At 34.9% G+C, this 18,622-nt stretch overlaps 1 long non-coding RNA gene across 2 annotated transcripts in view; it reads left to right on the top strand.

Annotated features, from left to right (window-relative positions):
- The window catches only part of LOC122137989, a 28,766-nt gene extending 14,189 nt beyond the window's left edge, over positions 1-14,577 (top strand). The window contains exons 2-4 of one of the 2 annotated variants that reach the window (XR_006155208.1): positions 12,400-12,550; positions 13,445-13,502; positions 14,521-14,577. This is a non-coding gene — a long non-coding RNA (uncharacterized LOC122137989). Of the gene's footprint in view, positions 1-12,399; positions 12,551-13,394; positions 13,503-14,520 lie in introns of both variants that reach the window. The other variant, XR_006155207.1, reaches the window with a different exon arrangement.
- The last annotated feature ends 4,045 nt before the right edge of the window (positions 14,578-18,622 follow it).

The raw sequence follows: 18,622 nt of genomic DNA, 5'->3' as shown, positions 1-18,622 counted from the left end.
TGTTGTTGTTAAAAAAGCTGTGTATCTGCAGCTCTTAAACTTGGCGCCGGTGCGCGTCTGGAGAGAGAGAAAGCGCACTGAGCTGAAAGGGCTTGAATAAAGCGCGTTTGGCTTTAGATAAAAATATTAGATATATAGCACTGAAAGATATTTGCCATAAACGACCCTGAGCATCTGTTATGTGATCCGCTTCAGTGTTTTGATGTGCTGCTTGGCTCGTGGTCCGGATGGATGCCGGGGTGAGGATGCAGTCCGCCTTTTGAATATGAGTTGTATAAGTATTTAAGGGTAAAAAACTCAAGTTGCTTTTAAAATTTTCACAAGTCCTTTTCCTTGAGTCGAGTCAAGTGTGGAGTCATTTCAGGTCGAGTCTGAGTCAAGTCTGAAGTCTATAAAAATGTGTCTCATCTCTGGGTTGTTTGTTACCTTAAGTGATTTATACAATCTCTCTTATTCCTGAATGAAAGGACTAATGTGTTTCTGGGAAGCTGTGAATCTAATTGATACAATCAACTGCAAATCAAAGTTAGTCTGATAACGGCTTGCAAATCTGGAAATACATGATGGATAGTCCAATGGATGTCCGGATGGCCACTGAAACACATTCAGCATGTTCCAAACAGTGCACCTATGCTTCCCTTCTGCTGTGCGTTCTGTGATTGGCAGGTTTTTTGTTTCTTTTTTGTGCAAATACATCTGTAACTACACTGTCTTGTAATCCCACATTCTGCAATGACTTTGCATACCCAAAATAATTTGAAATGTGTGTGATATTTAGTGTTTAATATGCTTTTAAGGGCCCCGAAGACAATGTAGAAAAAAAAAAAAAACAATTCAATCTTGCTTAACTTGGTTTCCCCCGCATTGAAAAAAAAAGGAAAAAAGAAACTGATTAGTATCTTGACAGGTGGGGATGGATTTGCCATCTAACATCAAAGAATAGATTAAGCATACTTCCCTCTCAAATTACATTCACATATTTCAAATATGTATGAGGAACATTATGCCTTACAAGATTATTTTTCACACTGACCTCATTGCCTTTGCTCACACCCAATCTCATTTGGGCTGAAAAGTGAAATTGAGTTGTTGGATGAATCAGCCTCATTGTGGGACACACAATGGCTGATTCTGGGCAACATCACAATGCCAAATCAATCCACAAAGCATCTTGGAGGGTCTGTCTTGCCAGCACAGAGGATACCAAACAAGACATCAAACATTTCAGCATATGGATTCATATTAATGTTTACTCATTTAAATAATTTAAAATCTATTTATTCCAGGATGGGAGTAATATTTCTGTAGTCTGAGTTTACATCAGCTTGCAGGTAAAGTCTGAGTTGCTGGTTAGAGGTCAGTCTGTGGACTCTTCATGTTCATGTAAAGATGGATAGAGGCCCCAGAGACCTGGAAGCCTCTTAGCTGGATCTTCCTGACAGCACAGTCCTCTCCTGTAACCTTGTTCTCTCATCTGCACTCAAGCGAGCCTCCATGGCAGAAGAGTTTTAATGACCCATGCCACTTCAGAGGCCGCACGGCCCGCTATAGGATGGAGATCAAAAGGCCAGGGTTTACCTATTTCTCCCCTCTCTCCTTTGTTGTGGGATGAAAATTTCGACAGATATCAGAACCAGATCAAAGCATCTCTGTCTGCTCATTTACTACGGTTGAATTTGGAGCGTATGAGGGAGAACAGCATTATAAATGGTGCTCAAAGGCAACTGCTGGAAAGTGAAATCCCTGTGCTCCCGAAACAGAATCAAACCTGTATGCAATGCCAGATTGTTTTTGAATCATGAGCAGCATTTTTCATCGGTGCACCCTATTAATACCTGTAGTACTGACTCAGTTTTAAACAGAATTGTCGAACACTTTTGAGCATGTTCACCACCGTTAAAAAGTTTGGGGTCCACATAACTTTTTTTTTATTATTATTATTTAATTATTTTCATTCATTTATTTATTTTACAATACTGTTTCCTATTCCCCTTAATAATGTCTCTTTAATCGAAAATACAGTAAAATAGTAATATTGTAAAATATTATTACAATTAAAAATTTATATTGTAATACATTTTAATTTGTAATTTATTCCCGCGATGGCAAAGCGGAATGTTTAGCAGTCTTCTGTCCAAAAAAAACAAACAAAAAGAGGCAGGCTAGTATGCACTTAACCCATCAAGCACACAATGTCATAAGACATTGATATTTGGTTATTTTTTGGTTGCGACATCAGGCGTCCCAAAATTCAGTGTCAATTCAATGTCAAATGCATGGGCATCGCTAGGCCATTTTTATGGCCTAAAATGACTACTCAGCCCCCCTAATATTTTGCGATTAGCTCCATAAACTGTACACAAATTTAAATTTCATAATGACAACATGGCAGACTACGATCGGCTACCTCTCGTCTTTCAGTGCGTTCTTTTTCAATCCGCAGACCGTGGCGCGCGCAGAGCGAGAAACAGAGGATAAGGTGTGTATTTAACGATAGATTTTTATAATATCTGCATCTGTGCAGTTTTGTTCTTTGTCATAAATACAGTTTACAAAATAATAAGTTAATAATAGGAATAAAATAAGTTTTCGCTGCATTCACACATGTGTTTCCTTCACTGATAAAGAAGCATATATGAACGCATATTTTATAAAACGATCAAGTTGCCATTTTCATTTGAAAATGTAACTTTCAGTGTAATACATTTTCCAGTGCATGTGGCAAAGTGGTTTGCATAGATGAGCTAAGGAGGTTTGTACTAGAAATGCAAACAGTAAAATGTTGTGTGTGTACAGTAAACAGGTGTGTGTGTGTGTATGAGAGAGCGAGATCATGAAGACTTTTATTTGGCTTATTCAGTTATATGTATACCTATCGATGCAATACAGTGGAATACTGCTCTTTTTGGTAATAAAATTTAGCAATATTATACCCTCGTTGGAGGCTGAGCGCCCCTAAAATGAAAATCCTAGAATGGCCCCTGGTCAAATGTCAATGTTAATTTGATGTCCAATACCGACGTCAGCTGATGTTGATATTTGTTGTTTTTAGGTTGTGTAACCAAAATCCAACATTAAGTCAATGCCAAACTGGCATCAAATACTGACGTCAACATGATTTTCATTATATTGACGTTATATTGCTATCACATGTCTGTTGGGAAGGTTAGAGACAGGTTTGGTGGTCTGGTTAGGTAATAGATAGATAGATAGATAGATAGATAGATAGATAGATAGATAGATAGATAGATAGATAGATAGATAGATAGATAGATAGATAGTTATTTCTCACTAGATAGCTATATGCAGTTTGTTTAGTTTTATTATTTGTAATGTAACCTTGCCTGAGCAAAGCCTTGAATTGTTTTTTTTTAGTTAAAACTATTTAATGTTATTATTACTGGCTAAATTATCACAAGCACAAAAGCATTTTCTTAGCTCTTTAGGCATGTGTAGCTAATGATTTAATGATCAGTTTCAGTTGTAGCATTAGAGCTATTGAGTAACTACGATCATTATTCTTGACTTTCATGTTCAGGTTACATGTTGTATTGTTTGTGTCTCTTCATGCAATATTTTGTAGTCTCTAGTTTGAAATCTCTAAAGGCCACAAAGCAGCATGAGCAAAGTGTTAATATTTTCGTATTACAGTTTAAAGTTGATCTGCAGCAGATAGTCTTTTTTTATTTTTTATTATTTAGCTTTAAGCCATATTTTTAGGAGGTGAAAATTTATTAGTGTTACATCTCTCTTGTGACATCGGTACCTCCTAATCAGATGACACACACACACACACACACACACATATACACACACACACACACCGCCCAGTCCTCTAGTGTTGAAACAAACCGCCTAAAAGTGGTGAGGAAACTCATTAGCACTGGGCTTCTGTAATTGATAAGTTTACATCAGAAAGATAATGCAATGTGGACTTCATTAGCTTTAGGACTAGAGGGAGACTTTCTCTTTCTGGTATCTCTTTAACCTGTTTCATAGAAAGCTTTATTGAGGGCCTCCTGTAAAGAAAAGAAAAGGAAAAAGAAAACTGTCTTTCTAAATAGCATTTTTAAACTGTGTGTACTTTTTGCGTTGTTTCTTGTTGTTTTCCCCCTCAAAATGTGTTGTGATGCTTCCGAATGTATATTTTTACACACACACACGTGTTGTATGCTGGATGCCAATGGCTATTAGAATCAAGACTGACATGCAGAGATCATGAACTAATTCTTTTTTAAATCAGCATTTGTTTACACCTTAAAACATTTTAGATGTTTGAAATAGGGGGTTCAGACTTCTGTTTTATTTATTTATTTTTTTTTAATCTGGAGTAGGGGGTTAAAACTTATTTTTTTTTAATTCTTATTTTTTATTTTTTTTTGTGTTACATTGCGTTGATTTTGTTGTTGTTGTTTTTGTTTTGCATACTTACTGACTCCTAGAAATGTAAAAAAAATAAAAATAAAAAATAAAAAAAAAACCTTGTTGGGCACTGAGGAGTATAAAGTGTAATATGTGTTATTATATTAAATTTATTTTTCTTGACTTTTCATTAACGGATCACACATGATTATGTGCTGTATGTTAGATGTTAGTTAAATATATCTTCAAAATATTGTTTTAATATTTTAAATAAATAGAGTGCTGGTGCACTGACTATTATAATCAAGAATGGCATGCAGTTAAAACTAATGAGGTCATGTACCAATATATTTTAAATCCCCATAGTTTACACTCGTTCTGCAGACTTTTCTTTTCAGACCCCCTTCTATTGTTCGTGTTGTAGAGGGTGTTTTTTTTTTTTTTAAGGTTTACTGACTCCTAGAAACAAAGCTTGCTGGACACTGTGCAGTTAAAAATACAACATATATTATTTAATTTAAATTTATTTTCATTGACTTATCAAAGTTAGATTTCCACGATGACATTAAAAAACACCTGCATCCATGGTGACAGCGACTAAAGTAAATATCAAAGATGGCGCATTAGCACCATAACATTTTTGTCTGCGTTTAACACTTGTGCTGCTGTGTGAACGTAGAGTATAGAGCGGATATAGATTTTTATTCGTCAAAATCCAAGCATATTATTATTCCGGCTCAACTTTAACAGCTTTTTCGGTGGGGAGGCACCCACAGTTTGACTTTTCAAAGTTGCAAACAATTTCATTTCCTCAGTATTCTAATGACCTGAGGCTTCTTCCTCTACGTCTTTACAGTCACTGAGATCCTAGCCAACTGCTCATCAATTTGTCTTATCTCTGCTTCCATTCCTTGCTAGTGCTCAGTAGGTGGAATACATTACTACCAGTCAACATAAACTGAAATAACCAAGTCTCTTACACACAAACATACACTTTCTTTTGGTGCTACTGAATGATAACAGAGGGAAGGGACTGAGATAGAGATCCAGGCTCAACATTTTCACTGAAACTTCCAGGCCACTTCATTTCTCTCTCGCTCTCCTTCTTACTAGCAATGACACCTTGTAATTCCTGGCAGATAATTGCTAGTGGGACCCTACCTGTAATGATTATTCTTCACAGGAAACGAATGACACTCTCGGCCCTGATGTTTCAACTGAATGACAGCTAAATTGGCAGTAGCCAGTGAAGTTCAGAAGTTCAGATATAGCCATGTGTTACCAGGGGAAATCCGGAAAAGTAATTAGGAGCTTAATAACCAAATGAGTGTATTACTTGGAAAAGTGGCTGCTGGTGCAATTTGTAATGTTTCTTTTTTCTTTCTTTCTTTCTTTCTTTCTTTCTTTCTTTCTTTCTTTCTTTCTTTCTTTCTTTTTCTTTCTTGTCGTTTCTTTCTTTTTCTTTCTTTCGCTCTTATCTTTCTTTCTTTCTTTCTTTCTTTCTTTCTTTCTTTCTTTCTTTCTTTCTTTCTTTCTTTCTTTCTTTGTTTTTTTCTGCCTAGACCTTTACAAACTGCAATTATTCTTTGGAAATAGATAGTAAGGATACTGTGGTAAGTTTGCTAATTCCACAAGCACATACGAAACGTCTCGTGAAAAATAAACAAACTAAAATATTAACAGCACATAAATACAATTCTCATAGCATTTATAGTCTCATCTGTGAGAATGAGCAGTAATTATTCCGTACTTGGAGCACATCTGAATGTCATTGTGTCTGTGTGTGTGTGTGTGTGTGTGTTTCAAGAGGGCCCTGTTTTCTGAACGCTTTAAACAGCTTATCTAGTGTGCTTTTAAGATGGATTACAGTTGTGTGTTAGGGCTGATTTCCTCCTCCTGTGTGACTCCAGGGCTCCAGTCTGGCTGTGAAATAGAGAGAAACGCACACACACACACACACACACACACACACACACACACACACACGGCTGTGTCCGCTGAAGCCTCGCTCACTGTGCTCAATGCAGATGAGGTGCTTTAACAAACAGAAGGCCTGGTAATTTAGAGTGAAAATAAATGCAAGAACAGGCTGTGTGTATAAATGAGATCTCTCTCTTTAGTCTCCAGATACTGCTCTTGCCGTTAGCGCTATAAACACTGATGGTGTCACTGAAGCAAGGCAGTCATTAAAATGTTCAAAATAAGGGTGAAGGTTAAGTGGATGCCTATGTTATCTCAGTCAATGAATTTTAATTCTCGGCGCAAAATTATAGACCAGCCAATTAAACGTGCAATGAGGACAAATATTATAAAGGCTTGAGCTTTGGGGTGCTAATTTAAATAACTGTTGGCCATTGAGATCATGTCTCCCTGGAATTATTTCATCTTTTCTTTTTTCCTTTTTTTTTCTTTCTTTCTTGACACATGAGTAGGAGAAGATGCAGTTTGTTAATGTCATCAGTATTATTGCGATTGTTTAGTGTGTGTGTGTGTGTGTGTGTGTGTGTGTGTGTGTGAGGGAACTTGACAGGATATTTGTGGTATGGCTAGTGCACGACTTGACATGCTTGTAATAAAATGTAATGAAAAGAATATGCAATATTATAATATTGTTATAATTATTTTCATGACACATTTCACCACAAGATATGCTTAGGATTTCTTATTAACGTCTGCACATAACTATTATTTATAGCAGTTGTCTCTGTGGCTATGCAGTCATTTGTGAATTGCAATGGTAAACATGTTCTAAGTCTGTGTTTTCTGTCAGTTGCACATTGCTTTCAACTTCAGCCTGCTGTCACTTAGAAGAGAACCCATGGGACTGCCGATGGCAGTAGTGAGATATTGTCAACAAAAATACAATATAACAAACCAAGGCAAATTCTCTTGTAGACACATGAACGATTTTAGACAGTCAGACTTTTTCAAGTCTATAAGTGTGTATTTCTGTATATAAACTACCGGTCAAAAGTTTGTAATAATTTTTTTTTATTATATATAATTTTTTAATATTTTATTTTATTTTATTTTTTTTATTACGAGCCATATGCCCCCCAAGGTTGCATTTATTTGATCCAAAATACAGTAAAACAGATTGTGAAATTATATTCAAATTTAGAAATCTATATTTTTTGTTTGAATATATTTTAAAAAGTAATTTATTCCTGTGATGGTAAAGCTGAATTCCCAGCAGCTATTCCTTCAGTTGTCAGTGTCATATGACTTTTAGAAATCATTCTGATATGCTGATTTGATGCTTAATGTTGAATGTTGCTTAATATAAAATACTACTAATACTACTGATTATTAAACAAATAATCCCAAACTCTGCTGAAAAATCAGCTTTGACATCACAAGAATAAATTACATGGTCACTATATTAAAATAGAAAACAGTTCTTTTAAATTGAAATACTGTTTCACAATATTACAGTTTTTACTGTATTTTTTGATCAAATAAATGCAGTTTTGGTGAGCATAGGATCATTTTAGAAACAGTAATAATAATAAATAAATATCACAATACATGTAAATGATCACAGTACATGTAAGGATAAGTAAATTATTTCTCGTGTATTGTACTTGTGACACATCTGTAACAAGTGTGAGAACACAGAGACATTGTGAATAAGCAGCTGATTGATTAATTATTTGAAAGTAGTTTTAAATGTCAAAGTATTGTTACAATATAATACCCCAATATTATATAATTTAATTGTTTGATCATTTGTACAATTTATGAGTATTTAGCATTTCTCATTGACAACACGTGACTAGGAATAAAACACATAATTACAATTTATTAACCCTTTATTTACAGTATTTATTTATTTTAAGACATGCTGTTAATTTTGGTTTAACTTTGCAATGAATAAAATACAAGTGCTCACGTTGCTGGAAAATATTTTTGATTAAATAGAAAATAATTGTTATAGATTTTACAGCTACCACCGTGGAAAAAGTTGTGTTGAGAATATACTGCCAAATGACTTTAATATTAAGTTTGCATATACAATATTAAATATATAGTATAATCTTAAAAACAGCAATAATAAATAAATAAATAAATAAATAAATCCAAATGTTAAGTCCAAATTTTTAAAGCCTATAACAATATAGCATTTTATTATAAACATATAAACTTTACCGTAAGTGTGATTTTGTTTAGTGTAAGTAAGTGCTTCTCTCCTAGAAAGCGGTCATCAGTCCATCTTGCACTGCTGCACCATAACACAGCTCAGGAACAGTGTGACAGTATCATGGGAGATCTCACTTTGCCAGCCATTAGTGAAAATGGAGAATTACAGGAAAGCAGCCAAGGCAACGGAGCATGAGTGCCATTACTCAAAGTTTTAAATCCTTCCACTGATCGTAACTGCATATTCAAAAATCTGTCATAATCAAGAGAATACAAGGGAGCAAAATAAACATTTATAGGATAATCTCTCACCATAAGAGGCTTTTAAAAAACACATTTATTGCATAGTACATTTTTCACTGGGGGTTATCTGCAAGGAAAGAATACTACATACCCATTAAGGCACTTAAAGTGAGGTCAAAAAGTGAGAAATTGCTAGACTGAAGCATAAAGAACAACTTTATTCACAAAGTAGCATAACTGAATTGCTTGAGATTATTCATTAATGTGCATTGGTTGGTTGTATGGTTTGAGATTATGCATCAATGTGCATTTGTTGGCGATTTGTCTTATTTTTCTGCATTGCATAGTGTGAAAGGGCTGATGCGGTAACTTTGACCACATCACCTGATGTAATATCTAATCTTCAAAACAAGTGAGAATGAGAGAGAAGAGAGTGGGGTAATAAAATTTCATCACGTCGGAACTGAAAAAAAAAAGAAGAAGAAAACACAAAAACAGAGGATAAAATGCCACTGTGAACAAAATACAGAGAGAGCTCGCTATCGGCATGCAGATTGGTTACCAGTGGGGCTCTTTCCACTTTAATCTTGGTTTCTCTTTTTAAAAATGACTGCCCATCTGCCAAAGGCGAGTTCCTTCAATTGTAAAGTGAGCTAATGACCCTTTTTTGTGTTTCTAGGAGCTTAAGATCTCTACTTTTGAAAAACACTGACACCTGGGGCTTTGATAAACAGATCCTCTTGCTGCTCCTGTACACGTGGGAGTCAAATGTTTCAAGGTTGAAATCATTGGCCTCATTTTTTTTCCAAACATTAAACGGCATAGGCTGTTGACATGTACTTTATATTCCTGCAGTGATTATAAAATCCCCTGTTCTGAATAAAATACATTTTCACTCCTGTATTTCTCTCTCCCACTCAGCACAGCATTTTGCCATTATGCCATATGGTGTCACACTCACATATAACACACATTCCTGTTACCAAAACCCCCTGTATATTCTCAGCAATTTTGGGTTGGAAGTGTTTTGCTAACACATTAACACATTTATAAAATAGAAATAGGTTTTGACGCCTACAATGGATTAAAAAAAAAGCTAATAAATTTTGCTTATTGGTATGTTATTTAGTTGTACTTTACCTTTGGTTAGTAATTAATCCTGGGTTTCAATTTTGAGATTTCAGACTAAATATATTGTGAATATGTGTTAAACTACTTTTCTTATTTATGAGGTTATATTGATTAGAGAATCAAAGCATGTTAGTTTCAATAATTGCTTGACTATATACAGGAAGGTTGCCACATTTAAATCTTAGACATCTTAAGAAAATACAGCAACAATAATAGTTTCTCTTCATCACTTCAGTTAACTCATTTGTTTTTCTCAGACACTGGTGCTAAAAACAGCATGAAAGTTTCTGTGACTGTAAAAAGCCCATTCATTTTTAATGAGGTATGCACTGAGGCAGTTTCATTGGTTGTATGTTGCTAAACAACTTGTTTTCAAAAGGCCACCGACAGATGCAGATCAACGATGACAGTAAAGTACAGTACATTACTTTGTGTATGTATTTTCAAGGACATTTCAAGACCTGAAAAACACAGATTCAACCTTTAATCTGCGAAAACAATATTGTAGACCAATGGCGACAGACGACAACGCAATGATCCGACAAAACTTAACGAAGGTGTCTGTTGACTTTTGTTGGTATGTGTTGATGAAGTGTGAACTGACCATTTTTCCCATGCTAGCTCAATTAAAGGGCAAAAGTTCTGCTTTTCACAACTCTGAAACGTAACCCAGCATTAAAACGGGTATTTACAGCATTTACAAAGACGTTAACCCGAGGTTAAGTGTTGTGTGAAAAGCACTTTAGAGTTCTTTATGAGTTTACTGTAAAAATGACCAGTGTGTGGGAAAAAAATAAAAATCATGAAACTCAGGCTCATGGCATGTCTTTTGTTTATTATGAGGCGGTACTAACTGTCACCCTGATGTTTTCAATAGTCTTCAAACCTAGAATATAGTGTGGTGCTGTCTCTTGAATACATTTCATATGATAGGTTAGCATTACTGGAGCAGCCTTCAGATGTCATTCTAACCATGACCAATAAAACCAAGTGCATTATTCCATAATGTACTACTTTCTTGGGTGTAAGGCTGACATTTTCCCTGCTGGGATGCAATATCTGGCCAAGGACAAACATTACTTTAGCTAGCCATGTAAATATGTCCACAACGTAAAAATAAATTGTTAGAGGCCTGCTGATAGAATTTATGCCTGGAAATACTGCAGACTTAATTGAAGTATTACACTGTGTGACGCAAGCGGAGGAAATTATTTAAATCACCATTTTGGCCAAGTGCAAGGACCCTAAAATGTCTGATATAGAACTGATATATCTAGCCATGCAGATAGAGTATAGAAAATATTTATTAAAGAGTAACTGTAAAACAGTGTATTCTGTACTTTACTATGAATAACTGTAGACTATGCAATTTCATTTTGTAGCCAATGCATTTTTTTTTTTTTTTTTTTTTACGCATTGTGGTATGTACATAAATGTTTTGTTTGACCTTTGGCTGCATCTTGTGTCTTAATTTTGATTAGTATTCTCCCTGCATAGTTTTACTGGTTGTGTTGGGAAAATAAAGCATGGTGATACAAATACAACTAAAATATATGAAGAATCTATCATTATTACTCCATAAATCAGGATCACAATACATGTAAATGATCACAGTACATGTAAGGATAAGTAAATTATTTCTCTTGTATTGTACTGGTGACACATCTGTAACAAGTGTGAGAACACAGAGACATTGTAAATAAGCAGCTGATTGATTCATTATTTGAAAGTAGTTTTAAATTTCAAAGTATTGCTACAATATAATACCCCAATATTATATAATTTAATTGTTTGATCATTTGTACAATTTATGATTATTTTGCATTTCTCATTGACAACACATGACTAGGAATTAAACATATAATTACAATTTATTTACTCCTTTATTTACAGTATTTATTTTTTTAAGACATGCTGTTAATTTCTTTCAACTTTGCAATGAGTAAAATACAAGTGCTCACGTAGCTTGAAAATATTTGTGATTAAATAGAAAATAATTGTTATAGATTTTACAGCTACCACCGTGGAAAAAGTTGTGTTGAGAATGTACTGCCAAATATATATGTCAAATAAATAAATAAAACTTCATCGTTCCATAGCAAATGACCTTCACTTAACAGAAATGAAAGAGAAATGTCACATGCTTTTATACTGCAGCTACAACATTTATAAAGCTAGCAAACTATGTCGTTGTTAAACTCATCCAGAAGGTCACCTCATTCAAAACATCATAAGACAATAATATTATTGAACAATTAAAATATTTAATACAGTTTTTTTTTACAAAGTCAGTAAGGGCGCTGAGAATGACAATAATGACTTTATAATAAACAACCCAAGTGGCTCTATTTATTTATGCTAAAAATAAATAAATAAAGCAAGTAAACTAGCTCATATACATTGCATCTGCTAATGGAACCTTTTGAATGTTATCCCCTTGATTTTGACCTTATAGTCTAAAAGTCAATATTTAGAGAATCACCAAGGTGTTGCCCCCTTTGACAGTGAATGTTTCGCTTGCAGGATTAAAGAAATTTGTAAAGCTACCATCTGCTGTCGGAAATGTCAGCGCTGTTCAGGATCAAACATGAGAAGCGCTCAGTCTTGCATCCCTCTCAGCACCCACGGCATCCTAAAGTGCTTCTTTTAGGTCTGCCATAAAGGCCGCTTCAAGGTCAGTGGACTTGCATTGTGCATAACAGAGCCTTTGAGGTGGTGACAAAGGCTGACGTTAGGGAGACAATCACCCAACCAAAGCATTTTAACAATAGATTTGCCGACATAATGTGGATTGCTTGTAAAGAAATTATTAAAACTATCAGGACCATCTATTATTATAAAGTACTGGAGAAAAGAGACACACGTGTACAAAGAGGTCAAGGTTCGACTAGTTAGCATGGTTGAGTTTGTCCCTGCTGAAAGATCCTGTGACTGCATCATCATCTGACATTATTATTTTTTTAAATAATCAAACATGTAAATTATAACAAGTATTATTACTAAATAATTAACTCTGACTTTTGCCTTAATGAACTACTAATTTACTGCTTATTAATAGTTAGTAAGGTTTAGTTTAGTAGTTTAAGTTTTTGTTAAGTTTAGGCTCAGTTTAGTAGTTTAACTAATAGTCAGTTTAAGGTCCAATTCTCCCTATTAATAAACCATTAAATAGTATTTTGCCTTAATAAACTACTAATTTGCTGCTTATTAATAGTTAGTAAGGTAGCTGATAAGTTCAGGTATTGGGTACATTGTTAAACATTTTCCTGCATTTTTACAGTAAGTTACTGGCAGCATGGTTGCCAGTAAATTACTGTATTTTGGTTTTACAGCAATGTACTGTAATGCAACTTTACAGTACTTTGTAATTTTGTTTCCACACTGTTAGAAATCACTGTAGATTTAGCAGCACACTACTGTAAAACCCTACAGTACAATACCACATTTTCCATTACAGTAAAATACTGTAATTTAGATTGCATTCTGGGTAATTTTCACTTGGTGGGCTTATTTAACAGTATATTTTAGAATTGCTGTAAATAGTGCACCACTTGACATCACAAAACAGACAACACAGCTGCTGCTGACCAGAGAAAGAAGCAGAACGGAGGATTTATGCATGTTTGGTAAGTTAATTTGATTATTATATGTTTTTATTCTAGTGTTCATGATTTTAAGTGTGGTATGAAACTGCAAGTTTAGCCAGCAAACGTTATAATCTCCTCCCTCAAAACTATAGTCGAAACTCAGTGAGTTAACATTACGCGCTTTTTCACCCTCTGCTCTCCCGACATTTTCACATCTAGTGAATTAGCTTAGGGTTTATTTCGACCAAAACTAGATTCGATGATTGTTGGAACTACGTAAAGACAAACCCAGACTGTTTAGGTGAGTTTTATTTTGTTTCTGTTGAGTTTGAATGAATCTTGCTTTACTATGGTATGCGAGGTAAATTTACCTTGCTTGCCAATGGAGTCTGCTGGGTTTGAGGAGATCGATAAAGGCCGTTTGAGTTTAAACAAAAGGGATATTACAATAGAGCAATTCTCTCTCTCTCTCTAGGAATTCCTTTTTTAATGTTGTCCGATTCGAGCCTGTCACTGACAAAAACGAGCAAGTTTTTAGACATAACATTTAACGTTACAGTGCGCAAAAATATATAACTTTGCAGTCCGCTTCATGACTGATGACGCGATCAATAACTGTACTGGAAATCTTTAAATAGTCACTTACTTAGACATGGTTGAGAAATAGCAGTTTCACTTGCTATGTAAATGGGTGGATTGGGGTCTGAGATATTGGTACCAAGTTATTAACTATTTAGGCGGGAGACCAGTTCTGTAGCATGGTAATTGATAAAAATGATTATGATAATACAAATATGATTAGTGGTCAATTACTTTTATCTATCGACTAATGATCTATCAGACAACAAAGACAAGTAAAATGTATGTCAAATTCTTTAGCAATGTCAAGCATGATATGATGTGTTTTTTTTTTTTTTTTTAATAACTTTGATGTATTGTTGGAGTGTATGAAATACACATGTAATGTTATAGGCAACACAGTCTGTGATTTTAGCCCATACATCGTCAACAAGTAAGCTTACACATTATTGAATCATAATTACTTGATTTCTTGCAGCTCTACAGTGTGGTCCACATGTCTTTGCACCCTGGGAAGGGCACTGCTGTCACAAGATTGAAGTCAAAATTTACATACACCTTGAAGTATCTGCAAAAACAGTTGAAGTCAAAATTTACATACACCTTGAAGTATCTGCAAAATGTTAATTATTTTGCCAAAATAAGAGGATCATGCAAAATCCATGTTATTGTTTATTTAGTACTGACCTGAACAAGATATTTCACATAAAAGATGTTTACATAGTCTACAAGAGAAAATAATAGTGAAAATTGTAAAAATGACCCTATTCAATAGTCTACATACACTTGATTCTTAATACTGTGTTGTTACCTGAATTATCCACAGCTGTTTTAGTGTATTTGAACCCTTTTCAACAATAACTATGATTTTGAGATCCATATTTTCACACTGAGTACAACTGAGGGACTCATATGCAACTATGAAAGAAGGTTCAAATGCTCTCTGATGCTCCAGAAGAGAAAAAAAATCATACAGTCATTGTTGGAAAGGGTTCAAATACACAGAATTGCTGGAAAACCAAATTAACTGTTTAGGACAAACAAGGGACCCATGAACAACTATCACTAAAAAAAAAAAAAAAAAAAACTCTTATTCAGGTAACAACACTCTATTAATAATCAAGTGTATGCAAACTTTTGAATGGGGCCATTTTTATAAATTCAACTATTATTTTCTCTTGTGGACTATATGTAAACATCTTTTATGTAAAATATCTTGTTCAGGTCAGTACTAAATACACAGTAACATGCATTTTGTACAATCCCTCATATTTTGTTAAAATAATTAAAATTTTGCAGATTCTGCAAGGTGTATGTAAACTTTTGAATTAAACTGTATTTATTTATTTATTTTTCATCTATGCTACAGAATTTTCATTCACTATTTCCCTTATGATTCATTCCAAACCATGTTTGAATCAAGGACTTCACAGAGAGGGTCAGTGTGTGTGTTTCATGGCTGTGTTTCAGTTTCCACACTGATGAAAAGAAATGTACTGGCAGACAGCGAGTGAGCAGAAGATCAGGATGGTGGTGCAGAGTGATGGACATCAACCCCGCATGTCAACAGCTTCATTCAGTCCATATGATGTTTGAATCAAGGACTTCACAGAGAGGGTCAGTGGCCAGTTTGCCACCACCCACATGCCCTACATTCACACATACAATTTTAAATCAGTTTTAAGATAAATCAAGTTCTCTCTTAGGACAGGGATTCCCAATCCAGCCCTCAAGATGTATGTGTTTGTTTAATTTATATTCTTGCACACTTAAAATGCTTTCATGGCTGTAAATTGTTGATGCATAGTACTCTGGGTAGCAAACACAGTACTAAAATATATAGAAATGTTTTAATAAAAAATACTTTTGTAAATATGTTTGGACTGCCTTTTGATTTGTAATGTTATTCTGAAGTATAGTATCACAATTTTACTAACTATATGTTTGTACAATTCCAACCAACCACACACACACACACACACACACAGACACACACACACATATATTGCTATTGTATATCATAGCAAATAGCAATAGCAAAATACAGTATATGGTCATGCAGAAAATGTGCTTTATAAGTACTAATAAAGAGCCAGTATGTTAATAATAAACATGCTAATAAGCAACTAGTTAATAGTGAAAAATGGTCCCGATACTAAAGTGTTACACTATTATTATTATTTGTAATATGTATAATAAACCAAAATATACACTGTTTTGTCAATATGCATTTTTATTATTTTAGCAATAACATTTTTTGTTGACATATATTTGTTCCAATGAAAACACATTCCTTATCATATGATCTTCAAGAATAACATGGAGTAGAATATATATTTACATGGAACTGACACATAGCTACAATATTTCAAGGCATAGAACTACAAGCATGGAGCTTTTTAGCTTAGCAAATGTGGCATACCCTCAAAATGCCTCCAATGCACGAGCAAGCTTATTTTTCTGATCCAAACAAGAACAGTAAAATGATTTGATCCATTGTGTTCAATGAACTAGTGTTTAGCCTCAGCGGTCGATGGTGTTAGAAAAGGATTATTGTTGTCATGTCAAAATAAGATATGTCAAACAGATGGCCAACTGCAGTGACATTTTAATTTTGCATTAAGACCGTTCTTATCCTCAAAAGCCCTTATTTCATGGCATCCTAAACACAAAGCTTGGTCTTTCATTACATGATATGAATGTCATCTGCAACTTTGTCTCGGGGTCAGCACATCCCTTCATTTTGTCTGAGGCAAAGGATCTTACATCTATAAGTCAATATGCTTTATTCAAAAGAGGAGTCAGATATGAGAACGGGATGTTTGGTGGATTAGGAGATGTGTCAGACTAATCCATGGATTTCAACTGGCATTGGAAATATTAAGAATATACTCTCAGTGGGGTGAGCCAGAGTCACATTCATATCCACAGTGAATACATGGAAGACAGACTGAGGTGGCAAACAATAGAACTGGGCCAGCAACTGCTCGTGCATGAAATGAGAACTATGGACAATGGCCAGCATTATGTCCAAAAGCAGCATAATAGGCAGCATACAATTCTGGAGATTGATAAGCAGTGGGGGTAAATAAGGCACGTGGTTCTCTCACCCACAGCGATATTGGGTGGTGAGGGGTTAAAAAGGTCACAGAGACATCTGGATCAAAAATCTGTTTCCTTCATCCAACCTGTCCAACCTCCAACCCCAGAGAGGTATGCCATGGACCGCTCATCTGCTTCTGTTTGTGACCGGTAACTACATTCCCTAGAAAAACAACATCCTGCTATGCCTGGCAATATTGTCTGGAGTTCAAAGGTGTTGTTCAAAGGGAGGGCTGTTCTGGGTCACTCGGCCTTGACCACAACCCCACCTGCCATTTGTTATTAAATGTATGCGACATGACAGGCCCACTCTGGAGTTCTGCTTGATGACCCCATTACTGAAGGGCTTGACTTTCCATCTGCCAGGTTCTCCTGATGTGCTCTTCCTAAAGGTTCCTTCCATATTGTTTGAGCACACAGATGGTTAGTACACATTCTTTATTGAGCATTTGTGATATTGTTTTGTTGGATGGTCAATCAACTAAGTTTTATGTGGAAATTTGCTGTTTCATAGAGACATTGATCTAGTTCTAGTTTAGTAAGGATAAGTAAATTATGTCTGCTGCTTCATAGTTAATATTCATATTACACATTTGTTTGTTTTTTGCAAACTTTTATTTATTTAATTATTTTTCCATAGTAAAAAATAAATATACTAAAATGTATCTGAAATACATTTATTTCATGCTGTGTATAATACTAATTAATGTAAATATTTAAGTGCTTAATAAAAATACCCTGCAATTGTACGTTTGGTATACTTAGAGGGGTCATATGATGCAATTTCAGTTTTTCCTTTCTCTTTGGAGTGTTACAAGCGCTTGGTGAATAAAGAAGATCTGTAAAGTTGCAAAGACTAAAGTCTCAAATCCAAAGAGATATTCTTTATAAAAGTTATGAGTCAACCACACCCCCCCCCAAAATGGCTCGTTCTGCCACGCCCCCACATTTATACGTCACTATGCGGGAAGATTTGCATTCACGCAAAGAAAGAAGGCATAACGTTTATTCTCTCAGTCTGCCATGTTGTGGAGACGCTGTGTTTCATTGAAGTGAAACTTTGTTTGGCCTTCCAAAAGAGGACATGACTAGAAATCAGTGGATAAGTTGTATTTCAATACTGTTCCAGAACAGTTCAACCCAGATATTCAGATGTGTGCTGCGTTACACAACACAACGCATAAAAAGACAGTATAAGTCATTATAATCAGTAATTATGTCCCCACTGGATGCAACAAATGCCTTGTTTGTAATGGGTTTCATTGGTTTTGTCTCATCTAGTGATGTCTGGATCACAAGCGAATCTTTCTATTTAACCGGATCTTCTTAGTGAACCGGTCCAACCAGTTCACCAAATCAAACTGAATCGTTTGATAGAGTTTGTGTCTTCAGTACACACTAATCCACAAATAAATGTGCCTTACACTCCCTCTGATGCCAACCAATATCCTGAGTTATTCAGTTACTCCTAACAGTGC

This window comes from Cyprinus carpio, chromosome B7, assembly GCF_018340385.1.
Source record: "Cyprinus carpio isolate SPL01 chromosome B7, ASM1834038v1, whole genome shotgun sequence".
NCBI classification, from domain to species: Eukaryota; Metazoa; Chordata; class Actinopteri; order Cypriniformes; family Cyprinidae; genus Cyprinus; species Cyprinus carpio.
Note: the sequence above shows the minus strand (reverse complement) of the source record. Positions and strands in the feature narration are given on the sequence as shown.